This window comes from Pristiophorus japonicus, chromosome 21, assembly GCF_044704955.1.
Source record: "Pristiophorus japonicus isolate sPriJap1 chromosome 21, sPriJap1.hap1, whole genome shotgun sequence".
NCBI lineage: Eukaryota > Metazoa > Chordata > Chondrichthyes > Pristiophoridae > Pristiophorus > Pristiophorus japonicus.
In genome coordinates, this window is record NC_091997.1 from 47,419,030 (window position 1) to 47,431,254 (window position 12,225).

A 12,225-nucleotide genomic window follows, 5' to 3' on the forward strand; every position below is an offset into this window, starting at 1 on the left:
AAGATCGAGTCACAAGGCACTGCGCTTTACTATTTTACTTTCACCTATGATTGGCTCAGCACTGATTCTGATAAATGAGATCATTTATAGAGTCAGCATTTGTCCTGTACAGTCTGAGATTCAGAACTAGTGCTGGTTCAGTCCTGTGCATGGTGGATGGCTATCACACTGGGAGACTAAAGAAATTCCCCCCTACCTACCCACACACTGACCCTCTCAGTCGCAAGTGGAGTGGCTGGATGTTCACTCTACTGCTGCCCCTGTTAGCGCCCCAGGGGGTGTGGCAGTGAGCACTTTCGGGCAGGGGACCAGCTTCCATGGCCCCGCCAGGGTTTTCGGTGCCGGTTTCGGTGGGGCGCAGAGTATTACCGCTGGGACTTTTGGTGCCGGTTTCGGTGGGGCGCAGAGTATTACCGCCTGGGACATTTGGTGCCGGTTTCGGTGGGGCGCAGAGTATTACTACCCGGGACATTCGGTGCCAGTTTCGGTGGGGCACGGAGTATTACTACCCGGGACATTCGGTGCCGGTTTCGCCGGGGCACGGAGTATTACCGCCCGGGACATTCGGTGCTGGTTTCGCCGGGGCGTGGATTATTACCGCCGGGACATTCGGTGCTGGTTTCGCCGGGGCACACAGTATTACTGCCCGGAACATTCGGTGCCGGTTTCGCCGGGGCATGGAGTATTACCGCCCGGGACATTCGGTGCCGGTTTCACCGGGGCACGGAGTATTACCGCCCGGAACATTCGGTGCTGGTTTCGCCGGGGCCGGAGTATTACCGTCCGGAACATTCGGTGCCGCTTTCGCCGGGGCGTGGAGTATTACCGCCCGGGACATTCGGTGCTGGTTTCGCCGGGGCACAGAGTATTACTGCCCGGAACATTCGGTGCCGGTTTCGCCGGGGCGTGGAGTATTACCGCCCGGGACATTCGGTGCTGGTTTCGCCGGGGCGTGGAGTATTACCGCCCGGAACGTTCGGTGCTGGTTTCGCCGGGGCGTGGAGTATTACCGCCCGGGACATTCGGTGCTGGTTTCGCCGGAGCGTGGAGTATTACCGCCCGGAACATTCGGTGCTGGTTTCGCAGGGGCGTGGAGTATTACTGCCCGGGACATTCGGTGCCGGTTTCGTCGGAGCACGGAGTATTACCGCCCGGGACATTCGGTGCCGGTTTCGCCGGGGCGTGGAGTATTACCGCCCGGGACATTCGGTGCCGGTTTCGCAAGGGCACGAAGTATTACCGCCCGGGACATTCGGTGCCGGTTTCGCCGGGGCGTGGAGTATTACCGTCCGGAACATTCGGTGCCGGTTTCGCCGGGGCGTGGAGTATTACCGCCCGGGACATTCGGTGCCGGTTTCGCCGGGGCGTGGAGTATTACCGCCCGGGACATTCGGTGCCGGTTTCGCCGGGGCGTGGAGTATTACCGCCCGAGACATTCGGTGCCGGTTTCGCCGGGGCACGGAGTATTACCGCCCGGGAGAAGCGAGCCGGTGTGCAACACTCCTGGTTGAAACACCGGTTTGATTTTCGGCTGCCCCCCGAACTGTAGCACTCTGTAGAGCACCCCCTGCTGGGACTGCCTGTGAAAACGGGTGGTCCAAGCTGTCGCGGCCACAGTGAGGTAAGTAATGTCCACCCCAGGTAAGTGCCATTGGTTTTTTACATTTTTTTGCAATTTTTTTTTGGGGTGGCGTGAGTTTTGTATTGAGGATGTTTTTGGTGGGTTATTTTCAGGGATCCCCCCCCACCCCGCCCCCAGGCCTCCCTTAGAGCGCTCTGAGGCCGGCTGTTTAGCTCGAGATTTTCCCATGCTCAGCCAGCCTAGCGCCCTGAGAGCGGTGTACAAAGCCTCTCTTACCGCTCCGTCCCACACTCGGGCCCAGCTGCCCAATTTTGCTGACTGAGGCACAAACTTTACCGCCCCGCCGCTATTACCGTCCCGAAATGAGCAAAGCCGAAAATCCAGCCCTAAGTTTCCACAGAGCTAAAAGTGCCTCTCTGATCTCTCTCGCTCTGCACACCAGCAGGTTTAAGAGCCACAGCATTAGTAAATAGATTACTGCTGCCAAATCGATCCCTTTAAAAAGAGAAATGATCAGGAAGTAACAATAACATCAGTTTAATGAGGAGAAGATAGATTTTGGATGCGGATGGCTGGCAGGGAGTTATGTGGCAATAATTCAATCGCAGGATTATAATGATGTTATAAATCCTGAGTGCGCAGTTTGAGCAGTTTATGAATATGAACAAAGCTGCGAGACTGAAATACCATCTTAAAGGGGCCCTGTCTTTATCACTGGGAAAGAAAGAAACACTTGCATTTATATAGCGCCTTTTATAACCTCGGGACGAACCAAAGCGCTTTAAAGCCAATGAAGTACTTCTGAAGTGCACCGTGTTTTCCCACGTCATAACGAACAGAGAGTTGGGATAAATGGTTCATTCACTGGTTTGCAACCAGTAACTAATGGGGTGCCACAGGGATCAGTGCTGGGGCCCCAACTATTTACAATCTACATTAACGACTTGGAAGAAAGGACTGAGTGTAACGTAGCCAAGTTTGTTGATGATACAAAGATGGGAGGAAAAGCAATGTGTGAGGAGGACACAAAAAATCTGCAAAAGGACATAGACAGGCTAAGTGAGTGGGCAAACATTTGGCAGATGTAGAATAATATTGGAAAATGTGAGGTCATGTACTTTGGCAGAAAAAATCAAAGAGCAAGTTATTATTGAAATGGAAAAAAATTGTAAAGTGCTGCAGTACAGCGGGACCTGGGGGTACTTGTGCATGAAACATAAAAGGATGGTATGCAGGTACAGCAAGTGATCAGAAAGGCCAATGGTATTTTGGCCTTTATTGCAAAGGGATGGAGTATAAAAGCAGGGAAGTCTTGCTACAGCTATACAAGATATGGGTGAGGCCACACTTGGAATACTGCGTGCAGTTTTGGTTTCCATATTTACGAAAGGATATACTTGCTTTGGAGGCAGTTCAGAGAAGATTCACGAGGTTGATTCCGAGGATGAGGGGGTTGACTTATGAGGAAAGGTTGAGTAGGTTGGGCCTCTACACATTGGAATTCAGAAGAATGAGAGGTAATCTTATCGAAATGTATAAGATTATGAGGGGGCTTGACAAGGTGGATGCAGAGAGGATGTTTCCACTGATAGAGGAGACTAGAACTAGAGGGCATGATCTTAGAATAAGGGGCCGCCTGTTTAAAACAGAGATGAGGAGGAATTTCTTCTCACAGAGGGTTGTAAATCTGTGGAATTCACTGCCTCAGAGAGCTGTGGAAGCTGGGACATTGAATAAATTTAAGACAGAAATAGACAGTTTTCCTAATCGATAAGGGGATAAGGGGTTATGGGGAGCGGGCGGGGAAGTGGAGCTGAGTCCATGATCAGATCAGCCATGATCTTATTGAATGGCAGAGCAGGCTCGAGGGGCTGTATGGCCTACTCCTGTTCCTATTTCTTATGTTCTTATAATAGGCTCCCGAGATGTGGAAAGTGGTCCACGTTGTCCAGGGCCGCGCCATAGATTTTGATGACTTGATTTTTATTGCAACAATGCAGCACTTTTGTTGTAGCTAAGCCTTTACAGATTTTGATGGAACTTATGTCATCGAATTGTAGACCAATTCTACCAACTCATCAAGATGAAAGCCTTTTAAACTCACTGCAGATACCTGTCATGTTAGTCACTATTTTCTTTTGAAATGGTTTAATCGAGGCCCTGGAGTGACGCTGAGGGCTACAGCCTACTCTCTATCATTCAAAGTCATTCTTTTTGTTTGTGCTAAATAAGTTGCCTTGTCCAAGAATTTCAATCAAGCAATGGAGATGAGGAGGAATTTTTTCTCTGAGGGTCGTGAATCTTTGGAATTCTCTGCCCCAGAGAGCTGTGGAGGCTGGGTCATTGAATATATTCAAGGTGGAGATCGACAGATTTTTGAACGATAAGGCAGTGAAGGGTTATGGGGAGCGGGTGGGGAAGTGGAGCTGAGGCCAAGATCAGATCACCATGATCTTATTGAATGGCGGAGCAGGCTCAAGGGGCCAAATGGCCGACTCCTGTTCCTGTTTCTTATATTCTTATAACATAAATAATTGTTGCTCTCCTCCACTTGCCTTCTGTCATGTAGCATCACTGAGAGGAAGCTGAACTTTGACTGGGGTGTTGCGAGGGTTGCCAACTCTGGCCGGATGAATTTGTGGAGATTTCATCACACGACCTGCCTCAAGCCGCCCCGCCCCCACAATCCCACCATTGGTCACCCGACATGTCCATCCTTGCAGAGCCCCGCCTTCCCTCGCTAATTGGCAAGCGAGCAGTGCGTTACCCAATTGGACGATCCTTCACTGTCAGTCAAAAAGCATTTTTCCCACCATTTCCAATATTTTTATCACTAATAAACAAAAGCGGTCCAAGAAAATGAAACCTTTTATATAAGGCCCCTGGGACTTTTCTCCCAGGTGTTGCTCGCGGCAATGTCCTGGAGATTAATCTATAATTCCTGGAGACTCCAGGGCCATCCTGGAGGGTTGGCAACCTTGGTCCATCTGAAGAGCGGGCCAGCGTTACAACCAAAGTGAAGTGCAGCAACATCTGGCGGTAGATGCAGGTGTGAGGCCACCTGTGGCTGGGCACAGAACACCTCTTGCACACAGGAGTGGATTAACGCATATGGCTACAGAGCCTGTGCATCCGGGAGGGCACTGAGAACCTCGGGTCTTGTCGCCGAAAGCATGCAGAAAGCAAGCGGAAGGAGCGTGCGGCAAACCAGACTGCCCACCCACCCTTTCCTCCAACCACTGTCTGCCCCACCTGTGACAGCGACTGTAATTCCTGTGTTGGACTGTTCAGTCACCTAAGGACTCATTTTTACAGTGGAAGCAAGTCTTCTTTGATTTTGAGGGACTGCCGATGATGATGATGATGTGTCCAGCGGTCCCGTCCAACATTGATAGAATTATCCGGCATGGCGCGGAGCTCCGGGACGTGTAGAGCGCAGCGGGGAGTCAGGGGAGGGGAGGGGGGGAGGGGGAGTGGGGGAGGGGTGGTGGGGGTGACCACTGCATTTCGCCTCTGATACAGAGGGCATGACTCGGACCAGCGAAGAGACAGTGTCGGGTGGGGATTTGGGGAAGGAAGGGTGGGAGGGGCAGGTTTAACATTGACAGGAATTTACTCTACTGTTCTGGTGCCCACTGATCACACTCTGCCGGGCCGAGCACCTGAATAATTAAAAAGGCTGCTGGAAAGTTGGCTTTTATCTCAAGGTGGGTGGAATATAAAGGAGCGGAAGTTGTGCTACTTTTCTATATATCTCTGGTTCGACGCCATCTGGAGCATTGCGTTGTGTTCTGGGCTCCGCACATCAGCAAGGATATATTGGTCTTGGAGGGGTGAGGAGCAGATCCACCAGAACGATACCGGAGCATAGACTAGACTCGCATTGCCTTCAGCATAGAAGATTAGCGGGTGATCTAATTGAGGTGTTTATGATGATCAAATAATTTGAAAGATTAGATAGAGAGAAACTGTTTCCTCTGGTGTTTTTTGAGAGTTCAGAACAAGGGGGCATAACCTTAAAATTAGAGCTAGGCCGTTCAGGGGTGAGGCCAGGAAGCACTTCTTCACACAAAAGGTAGTGGAAATCGGGAACTCTCTTCTCCAAAAAGCTGTTGGGGCTGGGGGGTCAATTCAAATTTTTTTATTTATTTATTTTTTTTTTTAATTCGTAGCCAATCGTTCCAATTCTTTGTCAAATCACAAACGCCAGAAGTCACCTTGCACATGCCAAGGATCACTCTGCGCCAATGCTCTTAGCCAAAAGGCCTAGAGCCACTGCACCGTTCCTGGAAGTACTGCAATACCAGGTTCGTGCCATGGAGGTGGATGGGTCAGGTCCCCCACACACCTCCGTGAAGGTGGATGGGTCAACCCACCCCACCCACCTCCTGTTTCAAAAATGCAAGCATATACCTTCCTGACCAGGGAGAAACCACCAGGAGGTCATGGTGGCTGGTCAGGTTAGTTATGCATGATCTTAGCCAAAAGGCCGAGAAGGGGTCAATTCAAAATGTTAACACTGACGTTGTAGATTTTTGTTCGGCAAGTGTATTAGGATTACGGAACGAAGGCGGGTAGATGGAGTTACCTTGGCTTTTATCTCAAGGTGGGTGGAGTATTGGGTCTCAAACCAGTGTCCTGATCTTAAATAAAGGCGATTAGAAAGGTATGAAGGCAGAATTGGCTAGAGTGGACTGGGAAAATAGATTAAAGTGTAAGCAGCGGCAGACATTTAAGGAGATATTTCAAAAATATATTCCAATGAGAAGGAAATATTTTATGAGAATGGACAACCATCCGTGGCTAACTAAGGGCCCAATTTTCCCCAACCCCTTTTTTCAGCGCACTTACCCTAAATGCGCCGACCTTGCGCGCTGGAAACGGCGCCGAAAAAAAGTGTCCCCATCCTGCCCGCTCTGCCGAGTCTCCGTTGTCCCAGCGTGGCATACATAGCGCAGTGGGGGGCAAAGCAACAGCCCAGCACAGAAAACACTGCCGGCAACTGTGCGCATGCGCAGTGGAGTCTGCGCGCATGCTCCTCACCCTCCCAGCATGTCCTGCGGGCTGTGAGCAGGACCCGATGCTCGCAGCCCCTATCCCTGGCTGAGTGGCCTCCCGCACAGGCCAGCCGGCCCGCTGACTTCCCGGGCCGAGGTCGGACTTGAGTTTTATTTTTTATTTATTGATGGTTGTGCTTTGTTTAGTGAGGAGAGTTTTGATTGGGTGGTGGGGGGGGGCGGGGGGAACTTTAAAAAAAACTTGTTTCTGGCATAAAGATAGGACTTCTAGTTTTTATTTGTTATTGATTGATTGCTTATTACTTTGTGTGCTTTGTTTAGTGCTTTGTAAGTCTTGGTGCTTTAAATGTACTAACCTGCGCCAAATTCTTAGCAGCCCGCAATGTTTTTCAGAGCTGGCCACATATGCTGACCTAAGTCGATTTGGAGTAAGTTTTAGCTGGCCAAAGTGGCATAAATGGCCAAAACTGGCGTAAGTGTCTGGGAACGCCCCCTTTTGAAAAAAAAACTCAACTGAAAAAAATCATACCTAACTGAGTTACTCTGGAGCAAGTTTATTGGGGAAAATGGCATTTTTTAACTTACGCCAGAAAACCCAACTTACTCCAAAAAAATTGGAGCAAGTCATGGCCAAAAGTGGACCCTTTGGAAGTAAAGGATGGGTATCAAATTGAAAACAATGGCATACGATGTTGCCAAGATTAGTGAGAGGCCAGAAGATTGGGAATTTGTTTTTAAACCAGCAAAAGACAACTAAAAAAATAATAAAGAGAAAGAAGATAGATTATGAGAGTAAACTAGCAAGAAATATAAAAACAGACAGTAAGAGCTTCTACAGGTATATAAACAGGCAGAGAATAGCTAAAGAAAACTTTGGTCCCTTAGACGCTGAGACTGGGGAATTAATAATGGGGAACAGGGAAATGGCAGAGACTTTGAACAAATATTTTGTATCGGTCTTCACGGTAGAAGACACTAAAAACATTCCATTAATGGATAATCAAGGGGCTATCGGGAGCAGAGAACTTAAAACAATCACTGTCATTCAAGAAAAAGTACTCGGTAAAATAATGGAAATAAAGGTGGACAATTCCCCTGGACCTGATGGCCTGCAGCCTAGGGTCTTAAAAGAATAACCTTCCAGAAATACTAGGGGACCGATGGTCTAGTGAGAAGGAGGAACTGAAGGAAATCCTTATTAATCAGGAAATTGTATTCGGGAAATTGATGGGATTGAAGGCTGATAAATCTCCAGGGCCTGATAGTCTGCATCCCAGAGTACTTAAGGAAGTGGCCCTAGAAATAGGGGCTGCATTGGTGATCATTTTCCAATATTCTATAGACTCTGGATCAGTTCCTATGGACTGGAGGGTAGCTAATGTAACCCCACTTTTTAAAAAAGGAGGGAGAGAGAAAACAGGTAATTATAGACCGGTTAGCCTGACATCGGTAGTGGGGAAAATGTTGGAATCAATTATTAAAGATGTAATAGCAGTGCATTTGGAAAGTAGTGACAGGATCGGTCCAAGTCAGCATGGATTTATGAAAGGGAAATCATGCTTGACAAATCTTCCAGAATTTTTTGAGGTTGTAATTAGTAGAGTGGACAAGGGAGAACCAGTGGATGTGCTGTATTTGGACTTTCAAAAGGCTTTTGACAAGGTTCCACACAAGAGATTAGTTTGCAAAATTAAAGCACGTGGTATTGGGGGTAATGTATTGACTTGGATAGAGAACTGGTTGGCAGACAGGAAGCAAAGAGTAGGAATAAACAGGTCTTTTTCAGAATGGCAGGCAGTGACTAGTAGGGTACCACAAGGTTCAGTGCTGGGACCCCAGTTATTTACAATATACATTAATGATTTAGACGAAGGAATTGAATGTAATATCTCCAAGTTTGCAGATGACACTAAGCTGGGTGGCAGTGTGAGCTGTGAGGAGGACGCTAAGAGACTGCAGGGTGACTTGGACAGGTTAGGTGAGTGGGCAAATTCATAGCAGATGCAGTATAATGTGGATAAATGTGAGATTATCCACTTTGGTGCCAAAAACAGGAAGGCAGAATATTATCTGAATGGTGACAGATTAGGAAAAGGGGAGGTGCAACGAGACCTGGGTGTACATCAGTCAATGAAGGTTGGCATGCAGGTACAGTAGGTGGTGAAGAAGGCAAATGGCATGTTGGCCTTCATTGCGAGAGGATTTGAGTACAGGGGCAGGGAGGTCTTACTGCAGTTGTACAAGGCCTTGGTGAGACCACACCTTGAATATTGTGTTCAGTTTTGGTCTCCTAATCTGCGGAAGGGCATTCTTGCTGTTGAGGGAGTACAGCGAAGTTTCACCGGACTGATTCCAGGGATGGCAGGACTGACATATGAAGAAATATTGGATTGATTTGGCTTATATTCACTGGAATTTAGAAGAATGAGAGGGGATCTCATAGAAACATATAAAATTCTGATGGGATTGGACAGGTTAGATGCAGGAAGAATGTTCCCAATTTTGGGGAAGTCCAGGGGTCACAGTCTAAGGGGTAAGCCATTTTGGACAGAGATGAGGAAAAACTTCTTCACTCAGAGAATTATGAACCTGTGGAATTCTCTACCACAGAAAGTTGTTGAGGACAATTCGTTCGATATATTCAAAAGGGCGTTATATATGGCCCTTGTGGCTAAAAGGATCAAGGGATATCGAGGGAAAGCAGGAATGGGATACTGAAGTTGCATGATCAGCCATGATCATATTGAATTGTGGTGCAGGCTCAAAGGCCGAATGGCCTACTCCTGCACCTATTTTCTATGTTTCTATGTTTCTAAGTGGCTGCAGAGATAGTGGATGCATTGGTTGCAGTCTACCAAAATTCCCTGGAATCTGGAGAGGTCCCAGTGGATTGGAAAACTGAAAATGTAACGCCCCTATTTAAAAAAGGAGGGAGGCAGAAAGCAGGAAACTATAGATCAGTTCGTCTAATGTCCATCATTTGGAAAATGCTGGAGTCCATTATTAAAGAAGCAGTAGCAGGACATTTGTAAAATCATAATACAGTCAAGCAGAGTTAGCATGGTTTTATGAAAGGGAAATCATGTTTGACAAATTTGCTGGAGTTCTTTGATGATGTCATGGGCAGGGTGAAGACAGACATATTTTTGAGTGATCAGTGAGTGAAGGGTTATGGGGAGTGGGCAGGGAAGTGGAGCTGAGTCCAAGATCAGATCAGCCATGATTTTATTGAATGGCAGAGCAGGCTCGAGGGACCAAATGGCCTATTCCTGCTCCTATTTCTTATATTCTTATGTTCATCAGCCATGATCGTATTGAATGGCGGAGCAGGCTCACGAATGGCCTGTACCAATGTTCCCTGTTAAGCTGTTCAGTCACGCAGCAGTTTGGAGGTCCCACATTGGCCTTTGAATGGAAAAAACGGGCATTCGTGGAATTTAACTGGGCTGCACAACATCATCATTATCATCATCATCATTAGCGGTTCCTTGAAACAAGGATGACTTGCTTCCACGCCAAAAAAAGGATGAATTCACAGGTGTTTTGAATGAAGGACCAGAACTACATCCTGAAGGGTGGAAGATGCCTGTGCGTGGATTTTTTTAACGTGTGGTGGCCGTTGCACATCAGCCACCACACGGGCTTGACAGAGCTAGGTTTTGGTCCAGTGGCAAGGATTACCCAAGACGACTGGAGACCAGCTCTGCTGCACGGACCTAGTGCGCGCACATATCGCAGTGTGGGCTGGTCCGTGCTGCCCCTGGGCCCCTGGCCCCGAACTCACACCTCCCCTGGGCCCCGATCACATCCCTCCACAGTCTCTCGCCGCTCCTGCTGTACCTGCCCACGCTCCAATCACCGACCTGGACCTTGCTGACGTCACTCTTCACTGCCGTCGCCCTCCTGCACCAGCTCGCACTGCTCCCTGAAGTGGCATGCCTCCACGCTGCTCCCAAGCCACACTCCTCCGCTCTTTTTATGGTCCGACCTGCCATTGGTGTTCTCACGCATAATATAGAATAATAGAGTAACTAAGGAGAAACTCTTTCCAGTGGCATAAGGGTCAGTAATTGGCAGAAGAACCAGTAAGATGAGGAGACATTTTTTTACGCAGCGAGTTGTGATTTGGAATGCACTAGCTGTAAGGGCTGTGGAAGCAGATTCCATAATAACTTTCAAAATTGAATTGGATAAATATTAGAAGGGGAAAATTAGCAGGTATATGGGGAAAGAGCAGAAGTGTGGATCTAATTGGATCAAAGACCGACGAAGGCACGAAGGACCGAAAAACCTCCTTCTGCGCTGTAAGATCCTCTGGCTTAGAAATTTGTCTCTGGCAGCAGCACAAAACCGGCAGTATTGGATCGGCCGCACAGCCCATTAAAGGGACCGCGCGCCCTAAAAGAAATTGACCTACACTTGTTCCTATGGGCTAAATTTTCCCCAAAGCTTTTTTTTGGTGGACTTAAAAAGTTACATCCGTTTTTTGGGGCCCAAGTACACCAAAAATAAATGATCTAAGTTTCCCCGTTGGATCTTTTCATTTTGGCACAGCCTAACCTATCCTTTAGTTTTGGGGGTGGACCCTTGATCTGCGCCAAAAGGTCAGGTTGCCACGGTAACCAGGGACACAATGCAGGCTGAGGCTGCAAAGTGAAACATACAGCCAGCTCCCAACACATTAAAATACATTGCAGCAAATTAAAAACACATTAAAATACATTGCAACAACTTAAAACACATTAAAATACATTGCAACAACTTAAAAACACATTAAAATACATTGCAGCCACTTAAAAACACATTAAAATACATTGCAACAACTTAAAAACACATTAAAATGCATTGCAGCAACTTACCTCCAATTATTAAAGCACCCCGCTCCCAATGTCGGTGTCGATCTCCTCCCCTATCCCAGACCGAATGGCCTCCTCCCTCACGGTCCCACCACCTAACTATACCTGAAAGGCTTCCCCCCCCCCCCCCCCCACCCCCGTGCTATCCCCTCTCTCTTACCTCTCCAGCTGCTGCTGTCCGGTCATCTGCTGCACTTACCTGTGCCAATTTCCTTAACTCTCCAGAAGGTTTTTGACCTAAGCAGAACTGGAGTAACTCTCAACTGGCCAAACTAGCCTCAGTGGCCAGAATTGCCGCGGGTGACAGGTTACGCCCTCTTTGGCTGAAAAAAAATGTACCTAAAAAAATTGTAACTAACTGAGTTACGCTGGTGCAAATTGATTGGGGAAACTAGTTTTTTTAACTTAGGCCAAAAAAAGCAGCCTGCTCAAAAAAAACGCTGCAAATCACTGGGGAAAATTGAGCCCTATGAACACTGCACGATGCACCCCCTGACCTCATCCCCATTGGAGGCCCTGCTCCAGCACAGCAATGCCTCCCGGAGACGGGCTATTCACCCCCGGTGGGATATGAGTGCTCAGGGCCTCATGAATTCTTAACCCAGCTCTGCTGATGTTGCCTGCCCTGTCTGACTGCCACTGTGCTGGACTTCCTGTCAGGTAAAAACAAACATGTCAGGGCAATTAAGGCAAAGCCTAAGAGACCAAATGTGGCCTGTAGATTGTGCCCTAAATCTTCTTACTGTGCCCCTGTCAAATGCTGGTGTCA

At 48.0% G+C, this 12,225-nt stretch overlaps 1 pseudogene; it reads right to left on the bottom strand.

Moving 5' to 3' along the window:
• Positions 1–5,852: 5,852 nt before the first annotated feature.
• Positions 5,853–6,083, bottom strand: LOC139234242 (U2 spliceosomal RNA; annotated as a pseudogene).
• Between the last annotated feature and the right edge of the window lie 6,142 nt (positions 6,084–12,225).